The 6,000-nt window shown below is 46.0% G+C and overlaps 1 protein-coding gene across 3 annotated transcripts in view; it reads right to left on the bottom strand.

Moving 5' to 3' along the window:
• Nucleotides 1–3,680: 3,680 nt before the first annotated feature.
• The window catches only part of LOC137302470 (uncharacterized), a 45,599-nt gene continuing 43,279 nt past the window's right edge, over nt 3,681–6,000 (bottom strand). For 2 of the 3 annotated variants that reach the window (XM_067972159.1, XM_067972158.1), the window contains one exon: nt 3,681–4,107. The gene's annotated coding sequence lies outside the window, so the exon portion shown is untranslated. The remainder of the gene's footprint in view (nt 4,108–6,000) is intronic. The other variant, XM_067972160.1, reaches the window with a different exon arrangement.

Genomic DNA, 6,000 nt, shown 5'->3' with positions numbered 1-6,000 from the left:
CAATTGATACTAGCTCAATTGCTAAATTTAAATCTGAAATAGATAGCTTTTTGGCAACCAAAGGTATTAAGGGATATGGGCCAAAGGCAGGTATATGGCATTAGATCACAGATCAGCCATGATCTTATCAAATGGCGGAGCAGGCACGAGGGGCTGAATGGCCTACTCCTGTTCCTATGTTCCTATAAAGGTAACATAAACAGTTAGGGAACAAATACAGTTGTGGAAGAGAAACTGTAAAAATAAAGTCAGAGGAACGACTAATAAAAGCAAATTAAATTGCCTGTACAGCAATGTACACAGCTTCTGAAATGAAACCGGGGAACTGGAGGCAATAATACATAGCGAGGAACCAGCTGTCGTAGGAAATACTGAAGCATGGCTCCAAAAAGAACAGGACTGGCAATTAAATATTGCAGGTTATAACATATTGAGAAAGGATAGGGGAGGAAGAAGGGGGTGGGTGCGGGGGCTTTACTGGTTAGAGATAACTTAGTGGCAGTAGAAAAAAGGGAGAAAGCCAACACTAAGATAGAAGCAGAATCCAAATGGATTGAGATAGAGGACCAGCCAGATAGATTTCTAGACACAAAAGGCATCAAGGGGTATGGGGAGAGAGCGGGAATGCGGTATTGAGATAGAGGATCAGCCAGGATCATATTGATTGGCGGAGCAGGCTCGAAGGGCCGAATGGCCTACTCCTGCTCCTATTTTCTATGTTTCTATGAGATAAAAGGTAAGGGATCGATAGACGCCAATAGGGGTATTCTGCAGACCACCTAATAGTGGAAGGGAGGTGGAGGAAGATATATGTAAGCAAATCTATGAAGTGTAAAAGACCATAGAATGATAGTCATGGGAGATTTCAACCACCCTCAAATAAACTGGCAAGAAGAAGTAGGGAGAAGGGAATGGAGTTTTTACACTGTGTTCAGGACTCCCTTCTCACTCAATACGTAAGAAGCCCAACAAGAGAGGAAGCACTGCTGGATCTGGTAATGGGAAATGAACCAGAGCAGATAAGGGAAGTAAGAGTAGGGGAACATCTAGGCAATAGTGATCACAACATAATAAGGTTTAAGATAAAGATTCAGAAGGACATAAGTAAGACAAAGGCCAAAGTAATATATTGGAAACAAACCTGATTTTGGGTGGGATGAGAATGGGACCAGGGAAAATAAACTGGAAAAATTATTGACAAATAAGGAGATAAAACAACAGTGGGAAATATTTAATATGGTGAGCAATAAAGTCCAGGAGAAATATAAGTGTGAGGTGGTGCATTTTGGTGGGAAGAATAAGGAGGCCACATGCTCCTTGGAAATTAAGAGTCTAAATGCGGTAGAGGAGCAAAGGGACTTAGGGGTACAAATACATAAATCATTAAAAGTAGCAACACAGGTTAATAAGGCCATATAAAGAGCAAACAAAGCACCCATTTAATCTCCTTCCTGTGCCCTTGTAGACTCTACCCTATCATGGACTCTACCCCACCCATTTAATCTCCTTCCTGTGCCCATGTAGACTCTACCCTATCATGGACTCTACCCCACCCATTTAATCTCCTTCCTGTGCCCATGTAGACTCTACCCTATCATGGACTCTACCCCACCCATTTAATCTCCTTCCTGTGCCCATGTAGACTCTACCCTATCATGGACTCTACCCCACCCATTTCATCTCCTTCCTGTGCCCATGTACACTCTACCCTATCATGGAATCTACCCCACCCAGTTCATCTCCTTCCTGTGCCCATGTAGACTCTACCCTACTGTGGACTCTACCCCACCCATTTAATCTCCTTCCTGTGCCCATGTAGACTCTACCCTACTGTGGACTCTACCCCACCCATTTAATCTCCTGAGACCCTTTACTATGACCCATTACCATGGCCCTGACCCTTCAAGATGACTCTTATCCCTTCACTATCGCTCTGGCCCTTCTCGATGATTCTTGCTTCTTCACTGAGATAGCTCAACAATATTTAAGTGGCATTTCTGCTTACAAGATTGACATATGTGACGCCAATGGGGCAAAGGAAGTGGTCCCATTCGTTCATTGGGATTCATAGTCGCTGTTGCTGAATGTTACTTTTACTCCCTGAGATCGGCAGCTCCCCGCGGGGGTGTGGGAGCGTGGACTACCAGTAGAGTGTAGTACTGACGGTTCACCAGCGGAGTGCGCCTGGGCATGGGACTTTTTGGCCTCCTTCTTTCAGTCACACCTGTTGGTGTCTGTACGGCCACAGGGCTGAACTGATAAAGGCACAGCTCAGTGTACAACTCAACCTGACAGATCGGGGAGATCCCAGCGTCCGATTAACTGATCTCCCCGGCTGTGGCAAAAGGGTGCTGCAATTGACCTCAGCAGCCCTGGAACAAGTCAGGGAACAATCAGCACTGGTTCCTGCTCCTGATCACCACAAGGACCCCAGCTGAATGGTGTATGTGTCTGTGTACACTCTCTCTCTTGTCTCTCGCTGTCTCTCTCTATCTGTCTGTCTCTTTCCCTGTTTCTCTCTGTCTCTTTATCTGTCTCTCTCTCTGTTTCTCTCCTTCTCTTTCTCTGTCTCTCTCTGTCTCTCTTTATCTGTCTCTCTCTCTCTGTCTGTCTGTCTCTTTCTCTGTCTCTATCTGCCTCTGTCTCTCCCTATCTCTCACTATCTGTCTCTGTCTGTCTCTATATCTGTCCATCTCGATCTCTCTCTAACTGTCTCTCTCTCTGTCTCTATCTCTTTCTCTCTTCCTCTGTGTGTCTGTCTCTCTCATTCTCTCTCTCTCTGCCTTTGTCTGTCTGTATCTATGTTTCTCTGCCTGTCTATCTTTCTATCTATCTTTCTATCTATTTATCTGTCTTTCTGCCTTTCTCTGCCTCGCTCTAGCTGTCTGTGTGTCTTTTTCTCTGTCTCTCCCTATCCCTGTGTGTGTCTCTCTGTCTCTCTCTCTCTGTCTCTCCATGTGTGTGTGTCTCTCTCTCTCTCTGTCTCTCCCTCTCTATATCTGTGTGCGTCTCTCTCTCTGTCTCTCCCTATCTCTATCTGTGTGTGTTTGTCTCTCTATCTCTCCCTATCTCTATGTGTGTGTGTGTCTCTCTCTGTCTCTCCCTATCCCTGTCTGTCTGTGTATGTCTCTCTTGCTATCTCTCCCTATCTCTATCTGTGTGTGTCTCTCTCTCTCTGTCTCTCCCTATCTCTATCGGTGTGTGTGTATCTCTCTCTCTCTCTCTCCCTATCCCTGTCTGTCTCTCTCTCTCTATCTCTCCCTATTCCTGCCTGTGTGTGTCTCTCTCTGTCTCTCTCTATCCCTGTCTGTGTGTGACTCTCTCTCCCTATCTCTATCTGTGTGTGTATCTCTCTCTCTCTGTCTCTCCCTATCTCTGTCTGTGTGCGTGTCTCTCTCTGTCTCTCCCTATCTCTGTCTGTGTGTGTGTCTCTCTCTCTCCCTATCCCTGTCTGTGTGTGTGTCTCTCTCTCTCTCCCTATCCCTGTCTGTGTGTGTCTCTCTGTCTCTTCCTATCTCTATCTGTGTGTGTCTCTCTCTGTCTCTCCCTATCCCTGTCTGTGTGTGTCTCTCTCTCTCTCTCTCTCTATCTATCTCTCCCTATCTCTATCTGTATCTCTCTCTCTCTCTATCTATGTGCAAATTGCTTGGCGCGTTTGCCCACAAAGAAAAGACACTGACTGCACTTCAAAAGTACTTTATTGGTTGTGAAATGTTTCCAGAAGCCCTGAGGCAATGAACAAACACAAGCTGTATGCGTTTTTTGCAAACGGTGATGGTAATGATTGCTCCCCCTCCCCCTCCTGAAGCAGGTCGTTCTTACTTTAAATATCCGGGTTTATGCACGGTCCTTTCTGTCATCGACGCAGCCAAGAGGGTGATTCCCATCAAGTGCGGCCGAACCACTGTTTGTTTCTCAGAGCTTATTTCAGGAGCCAATTTGCTCGTACAAAGTTTGAACGCGCTGTGTTGTGCTGTGACAGATTTGTGAATAGATCGCATCGCTTCCAGATTCGTTGGTGGGCTGAGCTGACTCCGATCTCCCCACTTGCACTGTGCTCTCACTGTACGACGTCTCACCTGCGGGCCATTGGTTCATCATGAGGAGCTGGGCAGATCACAGAGACGTTAAATGGTTTATCAAGCCCCCGTTTATAAGTTGTCTACGCCAATGGCGCAGCGGGAGATTGCCCCACCAGGCGTGGCCCTGGGCCACGCAGATGCTGAGGGAAGTAAGGGTGAAAATTGCGGAGGTACTGGCCACAATCTTCCAAACATCCTTCGGTACGGGGGTGGTGCCAGACACTGGACAATTGAAAATGTTACACCCTTGTTTAAAAAAGGGTGTAAGGATAAACCCAGCAACTATAGGCCAGTCAGTTTAACTTCAGTGGTGGGGAAACTTTTGGAAACAATAATCCAGGACAAAATTAACAGTCACTTGGATAAGTGTGGATTGATTAGGGAAAGCCAGCACGGATTTGTTAAAGGCAAATCATGTTTAACCAACTTGATAGAGTTTTTTGATGAGGTAACAAAGAGGGTAGATGAGGGCAATGTAGTTGATGTGGTATATGTAGATTTTCAAAAAGATAAAGTGCCACATGGTAGACTTGCTATTAAGATTGTGGCCCATGGAATAAAAGGGGCAGCAGCAACATGGACACAGAATTGGTTAAGCAACAGAGAGTTGTGGTGAACAGTTGTTTTTCGGACTGGAGGGAGGTGTACAGTGGTGTTCCCCAGGGGTCAGTGCTGAGACCACTGCTTTTCTTGATATATATTAATGACCTGGACTTGGGTGTACAGGGCACAATTTCAAAATTTGCAGATGACACACTACTCTTCCAAGTTTTGAACAGTGAGGAGGATAGTGATAGACTTCAAGAGGATATAGACACACTGGTGGCATGGGCGAACATGTGGCAGATGAAGTTTAACGCAGACAAATGCGAGGTGATGCATTTCGGTAGAAAAAATGAGGAGAGGCAATATAAACTCGAGGGCACAATTCTAAAAGAGGTACAGGAACAGAGAGATCTGGGGGTATATGTGCACAAATCGTTGAAGGTGACAGGGCAGGTTGAGAAAGCGGTTAAAAAAGCTTACGGGATCCTGGGCTTTATAAATAGAGGCATAGAGTACAAAAGCAAGGAAGTCATGATGAACCTTTATAAAACACTGGTTCGACCACAACTGGAGTATTGTGTCCAGTTCTGGGCACCGCACTTCAGGAAAGATGTGAAGGCCTTCGGGAGGGTGCAGAAGAGATTTACTAGAATGATTCCAGGGATGAGGGACTTTAGTTACGTGGATAGACTGGAGAAGCTGGGGTTGTTCTCCTTGGAACAGAGAGGAGATTTGATTGAGGTGTTCAGAATCATGAAGGGTCTAGACAGAGTAGATAGAGAGAAACTGTTCCCATTGGTGGAAGGTCAAGAACCAGAGGGCATAGATTTAAGGTAATTGGTAAAAGAATCAAAGGTGACATGAGGAAAAACTTTTTTACACAGCGAGTGGTTAGGATCTGGAATGCACTGCCCGAGGGGGTGGTGGAGGCAGATTCAATCATGGCCTTCGAAAGGGAACTGGATAAGTACTTGAAAGGAAAAAATTTGCAGGGCTACGGGGATGGGGCGGGGGAGTGGGACTAGCTGGATTGCTCATTCATAGAGCCGGCATGGACTCGATGGGCCGAATGGCCTCCTTCCGTGCTGTAACCTTTCTATGATTCATCCTGACTGTTCCAAGTCAGTACTGGTGAGCAGTAGGGAGAGCACCCAACGTGTTAACTATCACACAAACTCCTTGTCTGATATGATACACTAATGGGACATTTACCCCATAGCTGTTAGAGTCTGACTCGGTCTCTATCTCTTTCTGTCTATCTCTATTTCTCTCTGCCCCTCTGTCTATCTCTATCTCTCTCAGTCGCTCTCTCTCTCTGTCCTGCTCTCTCTCCCTCAGTCTCTCCCTCAGTCTCTCTCTCAGTCTCTCTCTT

This window comes from Heptranchias perlo, chromosome 35 (genome assembly GCF_035084215.1).
Source record: "Heptranchias perlo isolate sHepPer1 chromosome 35, sHepPer1.hap1, whole genome shotgun sequence".
Lineage (NCBI taxonomy): Eukaryota > Metazoa > Chordata > Chondrichthyes > Hexanchiformes > Hexanchidae > Heptranchias > Heptranchias perlo.
The sequence above is the reverse complement of the archived record's forward strand: the minus strand, read 5'-3'. Positions and strand labels throughout refer to the sequence as shown.